Genomic DNA, 13,306 nt, shown 5'->3' on the forward strand with positions numbered 1-13,306 from the left:
ATATTCCCTGGCGTAGATATGTTTATCCCTATCTTAGGAAAGAGAAAACTGAGGTTTGGGTGTCATGTCACGTTATACGAACTTGGAATCTGTGATATCTGACATCAGCACATGGCCCTTCTCCTCAATCAAACTGGCCCTATTCTTTTCTATTTCCAGCATGCGTCTTCACCTAGCTATATCATTGCTATAAAATCTGGACAATTTTAGGAACAAATATTGATTTAGCTGAGTGTGGGGTTGATGAAAAACAGCAGCAACAACCCAGGCAAACACCAGCTATGTCTCGTGTGCAGGAAGTAACATGCATGGACCAAAGAACAGGTGAGAACCGGCAAGGAGGATGCTTTACCCTAGAAGGAACTGAAGCCCCAGCCAGGGTGGCGTATAAGCACTGCATTTACCACGGAGACCTAGGCTGGATTTGATCCTGAAATTTGAGTCTGTTAGTTTTCTTTTGCTACCATAACAGATCACTACGAAGTTAGAGAGTTAAACAATGCAAATTTATCATTTTAATGAGTCTATAGATCAGAAATCTGATCTAGTCTCACTAGGCTGAAATCAAGGTGTTGAATGGCTGTGTTCCCTCCCGTAGGCTCTTTGCAGGATCCAGTTCCTCATTGTTTCCATTTCCCGGAGGTAGCTCCCATACTTTAGTTCATGGACCCCTTCTTCCACCCTTAAAACCAGCGATGGCAGGTTGAGCCCTTTCACATAACATCATCATAACCTTCTCCTCTACATCGCATTTTGACTGCGATTTGGATTGGGTCCACTCAGAAAACCCAAATTCTCCATCTCGACTTTAATTACATCTGCAAAATCCTTTTTGTCCTGGAATGTGACGTATTCAGTTTCCAGGTATGAGGGCTTGCCTGTTTGGGGAGGACATTATTTTGCCTGTCATGGTGGAAAAGGGCTAAACATGTAGAAGAAACACACCAGTCAAAGACAGAGGTTGTCAGAGTGACTGAATAAACAAGACCCAACTGTATGCTGTCTACAAGACCCTGAGATGGAGATGTGACAGGAAAGATGCCAAGTGCTGTGATTGGAGCAGGTGGAGAAGGGAAGATCTCTATCTGCTGACAGATGCCAGTAAGCTATTTCCGGGAGCTCCGGGATTGTGGCTGGGGTGTCTCCAGGGGTACCTGACACTGGCCAGCACAAGGAGTCATCCAATAGCTCAGGCTTTGGTGTATGGCCACCTCCTTGCAGTATGACAAGAGAAAGAGAGAAGGAAGCCATCTGTTCAGAAACTGGCATCCAACCTCCAGCGGGAGACCATGAATTGGTGAGAACACAAAGCAGGCAGCACTGACAAAGGGTGGTCCCTTGAATGGTGTTGGCGCTCTGATGTAGGATTCATGACAAAGGAGCGTTGTGTGGCCGACACGATTTGGAGCTGATTCCCAGAGTTCAAACTGGGGGCGTGGTATTGTGTCTGGAGCACATTGGCGAGCATCTCTGTCTTGGCTTCACCTTACGAATTAGTTCTAATCCCAAATTGGTGCCATGCCATTTCCCAGTTGTTTTATCTTGTTTTAGTTGATCTTTCGGATTCATAAATTCTGTGGCAAATTTTCCCTCATCTGGAAAAGTAAAAGTCTATATTCTGTGTTACCCTAGAAATAGAAGTGTGTGTGCATGTTGTGAATATGTGTATGTGTACTTTGGTGGTGGAGGGGTAATGTGGACGTTGTTTATTTTTAAAAAGAAGATCACTTTGCCAAGTGACTTCTTAGATTCATGGATCTGAGTGAAGTCAGCACAAAAGGATGGAAAAATGATCAGAGTAGGAATTTAGATCTCTTAGGGTGACCTCATCCATGTTTAGCTTTAAGAAATTCTCGGACTTTACATGAGAGGTAGAATTCCAAGGTTTGTCCTCTCTCCCTGAGATTCCCATTCCTAGGTTATTCAAATACTAGTCTAGGTATTGAACAGACTTTGCATTTGTAGTTTAAGATTCAAATCAGCCCATCTTAATCAGTTAATTGGACCTTAAAACTTGGTGATTATCCGGATGAGCTTAATTACATACACACTTTAAAAGGCAGGAGAAGGCAGCAGAAGGGGATGTCAGGGACCAAGATTTGAAATACAAGAGGGACTCGAGGGGCTATTGCTGGTTTACAGATGAAGAGAGTGAGACAGGTGCCCCCTAGGAGCAGAGAGCGACTCCGGCTGCCAGCAAGGAAATGGGGATCTCAGTTCTGAGGCCACCAAGAAATGCATTCTGTCAACCACCTGCTTGAGCTTAGAAGTGGGTCCTCCCCCCAGTTCTCCAGGCTGTTGCAATAGAAACAATGTTCCAGGATGTCTCCAACATGATGAGTGAAAAAGACTTTATAGGGAAAAGAAACAAGAAGGGCCAAGTGCTACATTTGAGTTCGGTGGCTTTGGTGTGGCCAGCATCGCAGTCCTGGGAAACTTACATCCTGATCTAGGAATAGTTGACAAAGGGAAGTAATTCAAATGGAGAGGGTCAGTGTAAGTTCAGGGAAAACTTTACAGTTTGCCACAAAAATAAAATTGCGTCATTCTATTTAGGGATTTTGTGAATTGCCAAGAAAAAAAGAAAAGAAAACTATACTATCGTTGAAAATCTACTTTCAGTTTGTATAAAGCTCAAAGCCAAAGAGCCCCTGCCAGGACATACTGCTATTCCAAGTATCTCCCTTTCTTTCTCCATGCTTCAGTTTCTTGCCCTGGGCTAGAACCCATTTAGGTTGGGTTTCTAAAAATGCAAACCTGGAGCTACTTAGTCAAATGAGCGTTCTATATTCCTAAGTTCCTATGCAATGCCTTAGTGTGGTAAGCTTGTCTGGACCTTACAGCAAATTCAAAGTCTCCTTAACATCTCTTTCTGAATGCCTAGAGCCAGTAGGAATGTACCTCCTTGCCCACTTCTCCCTGAACATGCCTCCCATCCTCCTATTTCTTCTAACTCAGAGCTGTCCAGAAACATATGACATCCATCTGAGCAGTACCCAGAGAAGAAGAAAAAAAAAGAACCCAATCCTTCTCTTCAACATGAAAATCTTCCCCAGTTAGTGCCAACTTCACTGGGTGATATTTATGAATTCTTCTGGTCTTCAGGACGAGATCTTGGCATAGTCTAGAGATGAATGCAGTTTTTTAGATGAATCTAATGTCCTACTTAATATTCTTCTTTTTATGCCTACCTGGTGGAAACCCAGCTTGAGCCTGACATTCACCCACTGATGAGACTCAGTCATGTCTGGAAATGTCTTACACATCAACCCCTCATGCCTCCTATTAGATATAAGCAGCATCAAGATCTTTGTTCAGCACCGTGTTCCCGGTATCTAGATGATGTCTGTCTTGAAGTTGTGTTCAATCAATTACTTTGGAATAGAAAGGAGCAAATCCGACTCCATATTAGATCTGTTCCTTTGGCTTTAACCCTGTGCTTTGTTTCATGGGCTGGTTCTGCACCTTTCGTAAAAGGATGTTGCCTAGAGCCTGAAATACACAGAATAGCCTATTCTCAAGGCTCTGACCTTTAAGGGCATTAATACTTTTCCGTTCATATAAAGATAATAAGTTGCAGAATAGAAAATAACAATTGTCTTGTTGGAGGTTTACAGGGACACCATGACCTGACCTACATGGACAGCTGCAAGAACAAAGGATTCTGACATCAAGATGTTTGCAATAACCAACCAAAATCCTTCCCCTTTTTAGTATAAAAGGAGCCTGAATTCTGATTTAGGGAAATGGTTCTCCGGGACATCAGTCCCCATCTTCTCAGTCTGCCAGCTTTGCGAGTAAAGTCACTATTCCTTGCCCCAACACCTTGTCTCTCAATTTATTGGTGTGTGATGCTGTGAGAAAGAGTCTGGACTCAGTAACAACTTGTCCAGCAAGAAAACTGACACAGTGGGCCTGCCCAAAGTTTGTGTTCAGGAGGGCCTGGGAGGTTCCCGTGTGTCATGAGACAGACAAGTTTGTTCTGGGTAATAAACAAGCAGGAAGCTAGTGACCAATGACAAGGAAGGCATGTTTTTAGGCTTCTTGCCCATCATGGGGTCAGCCCCCATGTCTCCTCTCTCCAGCCAGGATGACAGGAGGCTACATCCTGGTGTCATCAGTCCTCACGGCCAACCGAAAGAGCTCCAGCTCCATCTAAGGGCCCGTGCTCAGAAGTGACACACATCTACTCTGCTTACAAAGCCTCGGCCGGAGCTGGTCACAGGGTCACGTCCCGCTACAAGGAGCCAGGAAGTTCAGTGGGGCCAATGTGCTGGATGTGTCTGGTGAACACCATTCATGATGATCATACCCATTACCAGGAACATGACATCAGGCACAATTTGCTTGATGAAAGAACAAAGTCTAATTACAGGGCAGACGAATCCGATTGCAGTGTATTTTCTGACTCTCAGAGGGGGATCTCAGCTCTGTCCTTGCTGAGTTCACACCTAGACCCAGGCCTGTGATGACAACAGCAGGAAATGGAAATAAAATGTAGCGAGCCCTTCGTGGAAAATGTCTAAGGCATAAATAACTCCTGTTTCACGATTCCCCTTCAAAACGTCTCCCAAGGTGAGAGAGCCATCGTCTCCATTCCCAACTGAATCCATCACAGTGTTTTCCTCTCTAGGGCTCCATGGACCCAATTTTTTTTTTTTTTGTCATCCCGTGTTCCTTTTCTAAAAAGGAGCACACATAATTTCAGAAACTTCAAGGCCCACAAAACCTATATCTGCCCTCCCCAGTGGCACCCTCTCCCACCAAGGAAGTGTGCACTTATGGTCTGATAACAGTCATTCCTCGTGGCAAGGAATTCTTCTGCCAAACTAACCAAATCCAGCAAGTCTGCAGGATGATCCCATTTCAGGACCAGCTTCTTTTCCTTGCAGGGCACAGATACACAGATTAATGCCTTGTAAGACATTACTGGTTAGAGATTTTATATCAGAAGCGTGATACCAGTGGGCACTTGGGAACTGGCCACTGCAGTGTGACTTTGCACCACTGGAAAATTAGGACGTTATTAACTGTTAGTTTTTGTTCTATAAGTATTTATGTAACTATGAGAGAGAAACATACATAATTGGAATTTGTAGCAACCTGATTAAATTCAGTGGGGAAAAAAGTAACAAAATAACAATGATCATTAATCCCCAACTCCTAATAACAGATACACACTACTATATATAAAATAGATAAACAACAAGGACCTACTATATTCAATTTTTTGTAATAACACAAAATGGAAAAAATCTGAAAAGAAAACATATATATATGTTTTATATATATGTATATACATATATAGTTTATATATATATATATGTATAACTGAATCATTTTGCTGTATACCTGAAACTAACATTGTAAATCAACTATACTTCAATACAAAAGTAAAAAAAAAATAAATAAAAACAATGACTGTGTTTGCTATCAGCTAAGCACTGGGATTATAGGCACAATTTATAAAACCTAGAAAATAATCTTAAAGCAAAAAGGTCAGAAATGGTGTCTTCTAAAAGTAATTTCTATACTGTGCTGTTCTTCAAAGAAGGGAAATGTGATATCTGACTGGAAAGATTTTCTGCAGACGTTGATTTCAGAGACCTCTGGAAGGTGGGAAGGAAATTCAGACACTCTTAAGAATAATCAGAAGAAGTTGTCCTTCTGTTCAGGATGTTGGTGGGGTGGGAAAAGGTTTCTGTCTACTAAGTTTGGGGAAAATGGGTAATCTACTTCTGGTCCTGGCAACTCCATCAACTTGAATATGACATTAATCAGAAGTCCAGTGCCCTCCCCCACAACTACTTTCCCCCACTAGTTTGCTTCTAATTTAACTTGTTTGATTTACACTCGCATCCAACTTCATGCACAAGCACTTATGTGGCCTCTCCATTGTGTGATACGCTGCTTTGAGTGTGGTGGAGAGACGTTAGTGTGGTTCTCATACTAAGTAATTTAGTTTTTTTTTAATCTCCTTCACATATATTCACTTACTTGATTTCCATGTCTTCCCTGTGAGTTTCATAGTAGTAGAAATACATATTTTTATCATCTGACCAATGAGGATCTAGCAACTTCCTTGAACATTGGCTACAGTTAGATCAGGAATTCGATAGCTAGGTTGCTTCTTAACTGGCACTGCAACCTTAAGAATTTATTTAACTTCTCTTAGGCTCAATTTTTTAATCTCTAAATAACTGTGTGTATTCACAAGCCGGTTGGCAACATTAACTGAAATAACATATGTAAAGCACTCAGCACAGTTCCTGGCACATAGAAAATTTTATTAAATGGAAGATCCACAGCACTGCCCTGATCAACATAAAATATTTCTGAGGAAAAGATTTTACTTTGCGTATCACTTGTTTTGTGAGTCCTTAATGTCATTTGATCTTTTAGTCACATTGGCATCAACAGCCAATGAAAATGAACTCTCTTTAAGATAAGGTCTTCATGAACTGTTTATTTGTCCTCCAAATTGGTCAAAAGGTGTGTTTCCAAGGCCGACAGGAGTGCAGGCTTCATGGGTCAACAGCAGCTGCTGGATACTCCTACAATGTGTCCAGCATGCATGTAGATTTGGCTGGTGTTTCCTGGCCGAGCCTCATTACAGGCATGCTGGCTAGCAGACCAATGGTGTCTATTAGCGAGAGTAATTATGGCCAGTATCAGGGTTAATGGGGAACCTGGATTCCCTTTTGTCACTTTGTCACACTAAAGCATAGAACCATCTATAACAACTCCAAGTACAATGAAGGTCCAAACACCGCATTATTTAACCCTGCCATCAAAACAAAAGCCTGATGTCCATGTGGTTTCCTTCATCACACTTACAACCCACAAAACCATGTGCTCTTAAACCCGTCCTGAAGTCACCATGACTGTCAAACACCCACCATCTCACTATTGTGTAGCAAAGGAAACAGAAAAGGAATACTAAGTACCTGAGGTGTGCAGAGACCATGCGTGAGGTATTTCCATCTGCTGATGGAATTTATATCAGCTGATCCTCAAAACAGCCTTTCCAGGTAACTCTTCTTGGTCCCATTTCAGAGATGAGAAAAACCCAGCCCTTGAAAAGGAAAAGACTTCCCTATAATCACACACAGGCGTACAAAGGCACGATTCTGGTCCTGGAAGAAATTCTTGCCTGGAGAATTTATGAAATATTACAGGAGTCTTTAAAGAGGACCAGCTGGTAGGAAAAAATAGATTCAGTGTCAAGAAGGCCAACTATCAGGTCTACTGTCCACAATCACAGCCAACTGAGGGCCCAACAATTGCCATTACCTCAACACGCACCCCAGCAGACACTCTACCCCCGGAACAAGCTTGCCTGGGCCAGGAGGAAAGGCCAGCCCACATCTTCCACTTTTGGGCAATGTGATGCTCTGCTTTCTTACTCACCAAGGCCTCCACATGTTGCCACCCTCTAAGTGAGCTTGCTTTTCATGTCCCTCTTTTCTTTGGGTTCCTTGTTGAGTGAGTGGTATTTATTTGCTAGACTGCTATTATAACATTCTTTCAAAAATGTCCTCTTTAAAAGTGCAAAATGCATCCCTCTCACCTCTTCACTTACAACATTTTTATTCAGTAGTAATGAGAAATTTCCTTTTCGTAAATGTATTAAATTAATTTGAAAAAAAGAAAAGGAATTTTTTTCCCAAAATTTGAGAGAATGGTACAGTAATGACCAAAATGTGGGAGGCCCTGGCTTAACTTGGCTTTCTAATGCAAGGATTTGGGTAGGATCAATGAGAGATGCATTTTAGAGCAAAGAGCCCTTTGGAAGGCTGTAACAACCTATTTCAAGAGATCAGCTTTGCTCAGAAATAGCCTGCTTCCAGGAAACAGGCAGGACAGATATCTGGAGGGTTGCAACAAAAGACAATTTTAAATTAGATTTGAGCTCAGGTCCCTTCTGCTGGGAGTGGAGATGGTGGTGTTGAGTGGGGCATGGTCACCCGGTATCTGAGTCATGAGTCAGCACAGCACTGACCTTGCATTCACGTTAGATCTCCTGTGGTCTAGGTTTCTGATGAAGTACAGAGACTACATTCAACTGCTCCCTTCTCTCAAGTCAGATGAGATCATCATAATCAGGGACTTGCAGAATTTCCAAACAAATTTGGCTAATAATCTTCATTTTCTCATGAAAAGAATCTAAGGTATAGAAGTCATCCAAAGACACAAAGCCTTCAGGAGAAAAATTGAAGCCCAGGCTGAGACCAGTGAAGCTTCAAATTGCATTTCCCCAGCCTTATGGGCACTACCTCCATTATGACCATCAAACCAAAGGTCAGGGCATGTCACCTGGGGTGATGCTGCAGGGAGCAGGTTCAAGAGTAACCAATAGCAGCCTCCCATTGCAGAATCCCAGAAGAACACGTACGACTGACAGCTAAAGAAGAAACAAGGTGGGGCAGGTCGCCAAGGACACACAGGACTGTTTTCTCCTTCAAGAGGGCCAGATGTGCTTCACAAACTCCAGAACTAAGCTCTGAGAATCAGGTGCTGTCGACTTTTAGTACAAATGTGAGCCCCTTGCTCCTAGAAAACTCTTTGCAACGCCTCCAAGCCCACATCCCAACATCCAGATAAGATTTGTACATGAAACGTTCATCACCAGGGTTCCCTGCTCCAGACCTGGAAGACCTCTGACTTAAGAGCTTTACATGTATCTACTTGTCAGAATCACTAATGTCACAAAAATTGATAGGATTCCCTCACCTGTGTTGTAATTATCCTAGTTTTCTTATGACCAATTCCAAAGAACTTACCAGCTTTTTAACATGTTCAATTCTTTTTTTTTTCCATTTTCTTAAATTGAGGTACAATCAGTTTACAATGTTGTGTCAATTTCTGGTGAGCAGCATAGTGTTTCAGCCATACATATACATACATACATTCTTCTTCACATTCTTTTTCATTATAGGTTACTACAACATATTGAATATAGTTCCCTGTGCTATACATAGAAACCTGCTGTTTATCTATTTTATATGTAGTAGTTAGTATCTGCAAATCTCAAACTCTCAATTTATCCTTTCTTACCTCCTTTACTCCCTGGTAACCATACGTTTGTTCTCTATGCCTATGAGTCTGTATCTGTTGTGTAAATAAGTTTATCTGTGTCTTTCTTTAGATTCCACACATGAGTACTATCATATGTGGTATCTTTCTTTATCTTTCTGGCTTACTTCACTTTGAATGCTGATATCCAGATCCATCCATGTTGCTGCAAATGGCATTATTTTATTCTTTGTAATGGCTGAGTAGTATTCCATTGTATAAATATACCACATTGTCTTTATCCAGTCATCTGTCAATGGACATTTAGATTGTTTCATGTCCTGGCTATTGTAAGTAGTGCTGCTATGAACACTGGGGTGAATGAATCTTTTTGAATTAGAGTTTTAGAGTTCTTTCCAGATATATGCCAAGAAGTGGGGTTGTTGTTGGATCATAGGGTAAGTCTATTTTCAGTTTTTTTTTTAAAGGAACATCAATACTATTTTCCATAATGGCTGCACCAAACTGCATTCCCACTGACAGTGTAAGAGGGTTCCCTTTTCTCCACACCCTCTCTAGCATTTATCACTTGTGGACTTTTTAATAATGGCCATTCTGACTGATGTGAGGTGATACCTCATTGTAGTTTTGATTTTCATTTCTCTGATAATTAGTAACACATTCAATTCTTGATGCCTGATATGAAAGTGGAAACTAAAGGAAGACCCCAGTCCACAGTAAATCCTAGGTTCATTACTTTACTAGGACCCCAAACAGAGACTCTGGAGGGGCTGTCCTGTCCCAATGCCAGATGTTACCTTCTTGTCTCCCTTCCACCAACAAACTTCCCGCTGAGTGTTCTCAACTACTCAACACACATCTCTAGGCTAAGGTCTCTCTGTAGTCCAACCAAAATGCCCTAAATTATCTTGAGCCCACCACATGCTGGAGAAAAGAAGCACCCTTATTCTCTGGACTCTGTTCTTGCCTTCAAGACAAGGATCCTCAGCAAAAGCATTCATGCTATGATTCCCATCACCCTTTCAGAGATATTTTTTGCTATTGCCTGACTATTGATCTATTTCCCGAATCTTTCACGTAAAAATTTCAGGGGCATCTGACCATCCTCATATTGCTTCTCTCATTTGGAATTCCCTACTTCTCTTCCTCCATTCACATTCACCTGGGTAAGATACACTTGTTCTTGGAGGTTCAGTCTAAATTTAATCTCTGAGAAGTCCACTGCCATTACCCAGTGTGAGATAAAGTTGACTATAAGAACTAAATAGGTATTTCTCCAAAGAAGACACACAGATGGCCAACTGGCACATGAAAACATGCTCAATACTGCTAATTATCAGATAAATACAGATCAAAACTACAATGAGGTATCACCTCACACCAGTCAGAATGGCCATCATTAAAAATTCTATGAAGGATGAATGCTGGAGAGAGTGTGGAGAAGAAGGAACCCTCCCACACTGTTGGTGGGAATGTAAATTGGTGCAGCCACTATGGAGAACAGTATGGAGATTCTTCAAAAAACTGAAGATAGACTTACCATATGATCCAGCAATCCCATTTCTGGGCATATATCTGGGTAAAACTGTAACTTGAAGAGAAACATGCACCCCAATGTTCATAGCAGCACTATTTACAATCGCCAAGACATGGAAGCAGCCTAAATGTCCATCAACACACACAATGGGATATTACTCAACCATAAAAAAGAATGAAAGAATGCCACTTGCAGTCATATGGATGGACACAGAGATTCTCATATTGAGTAAAGGAAGTCCCACAGAGAAAGGCAACCGTCATATGATACCACTTATATGTGGAATCTGAAAAAAAATGATACAAATGAACTTATTTACAAGCCAGAAACAGACTCATAGACATAGTAAACAAACTATGGTAACCAAAGGGGAAAGAGGTTGGGGGAGATAAATTAGGAGTTTGGGATTTGCAGATACTAACTACTATATATAAAATAGATAAACAAGGGCTTACTGTATAGCCCAGGGAAGTGTATTCAATATCCTGTAATAACCTATAAGAGAAAATAATCTGGAAAATAATATATATTATGTGTATGTATAATTGAATCACTTTTCTGTACATTTGAAACTATCACACCATTATAAATCATCTATACTTCAAAAAATACTTCAATAAAACTTGGAATTTATGATAGTGCAGTGTAATTATCTATGGATTTCTCTTTCTTTTCCATTAACAGGTGGCCAGTTTGAAGGAAGCAGTGATAAAATCAAAACAAGTAGCAATCTGCAGTGCATGCCAAGTGGTGGATTCTTAATAAAGGACTGATAAATAGCAAAAAACATCCTGAACGCTTATTCACAACTGGCGATGATGACCCAGTGACTTCTAGACACGGTCAGATTGTGCTTCAGCTTTTGGCCTAGATTTATGCGCATAGCACGCAGGCACCACATAAGCGCAGTGAGGTGGGTATTTATCACAGCATGTCTGTCTCAATCACTTTTCTGATTTTCTCCCAGCTAGACTTCATGGTCTGATTTTCTCACTCTGGGATAAATATACTAATATATTCCAGGGCACATTGAAAATAAACCTTAATGAGAGGCAAACACATAGAAACGTCCCTCGGCTGACCTTGGCTGGCGACCCGCCCAGAGGAGCAACTTGATGAGACATAGAAGCAGTAGGGCCATCACACTGCCTCCCTTCACGAGATACAGATAAAACTTCAGGTTGCCTTGTCCTCCTTAAAAAGTGATTCTTTCTCTCCCTTTGTAATTGGAGGTTGGTTATATAAGCCCTTCTTATTCTTTTCAGAGGGGTTGTGTAGTAGGGAAGAACCAATCTGACTCCATACTGAATCTGTTCCTTTGGCTTTAACCCTGTGCTCTGTCTCCTGGGCTCAGTCTTGCTGGTTTGGCACCTTTTGTAAAAGAATGTTGCCTAGAGCCTGAAATAGACAGGAGAGCCCATTCTCAAGGCTCTGACCTTTAAGGGTGTAACACTTTCCCATTCATACAGAGATAAAAAGTTGCAGAACAGAGAATAACATTTGTCTTGTTGGAGGTTTACAGGAACACTGTGACCTGACCCACATGGACAGCTGCAAGAACAAAGGATTCTGACACCAAGAAGCTTGCAACAAACAACTGCATCTCTCTTTTTATTACGAAAGGAGCCTGAATTCTGACTTCGGAAAGATGGTCCTGCAGGATATTAGTTCTCCCATCTTCTTGGTCTGCTGGCTTTCTGAATAAAGTTATTATTCCTTACCCCAATATGTCTTCTCCAGATTTACTGGCCTGTCACGCAGCGAACAGAACGCGTTTGGACTTTGTAACAGTTGAAGTCATCCGCCCTTCTTACTTTTGGAAGAGGTTCTGTCCCGGCCATTATTTGCACCTGGTCCACTAGGGCCCTCGTTTTTATGACCTTTCATTCTGGAAGAAGCTCTTACACCCCAGGGACGCTTCCATGGTGGTTGTGTTTGCCGGACTGAGCTCTCAGCTCCCAGTCATCACCTCACCAGGGCTCCTGCTCTGGTGCTCAGCGGGAAGGTCCCCCCACACAGTATAACACAGCCATCTGCAGATGCCCGATAATTCAAACAGTCCCTTTTTTCGGGATGCTGTTTTTCCAGTCAGTTTCAAACAGCTTTAAAATATCAAATTTGCCAGGCAGACAATGTAGTTAGGCTGAATCACGATCAGAAAGAGACATTTTAATAGGGTTTTCACTAAAATGCCCAAAGTGATCTTGGAAGCCACAGCCTAGACCAGCCAAATGGTTTAATTCTGTCTTGGCAAATCAACACCTCTTTATGAAGTTACTAAAAGCCATCAGGACATAAAATGCATAAACAAAGCTCTAGAACCACCAAAAAATAAAGTATATTTATTCTAGCTTGTTCCATCTGTCCATAGCTATCACTCTTTGCAATGATTGATCACCTATAATAACTAGGTGCCCTGAATTCTGACAACGGTGCAAAATGACAGATATCTTCGTTTAATTTTTTTTTCTTGTTTATTCATTGCTGCATATTAGCCCTGGCCATGGTGTCTGGTGTATGTTACACCCTGAATCAACATTAGTTGAGTTAATTATTTCATTGAGCAGACAAGAAGACTGGTGTTTGCAATCACAGTGCTAACTCCTCATTTCCATCAGTAGTGCTGTAGTTTGCTTACCAGATCTTGAAAGCTGCCAACACACACGCACAGCCACATACACGCACGCACCCATGTACACGCACACCCCACGCACACAGTAAAATCAAAAGCCG

This window comes from Vicugna pacos, chromosome 5 (assembly GCF_048564905.1).
Source record: "Vicugna pacos chromosome 5, VicPac4, whole genome shotgun sequence".
NCBI classification, from domain to species: Eukaryota; Metazoa; Chordata; class Mammalia; order Artiodactyla; family Camelidae; genus Vicugna; species Vicugna pacos.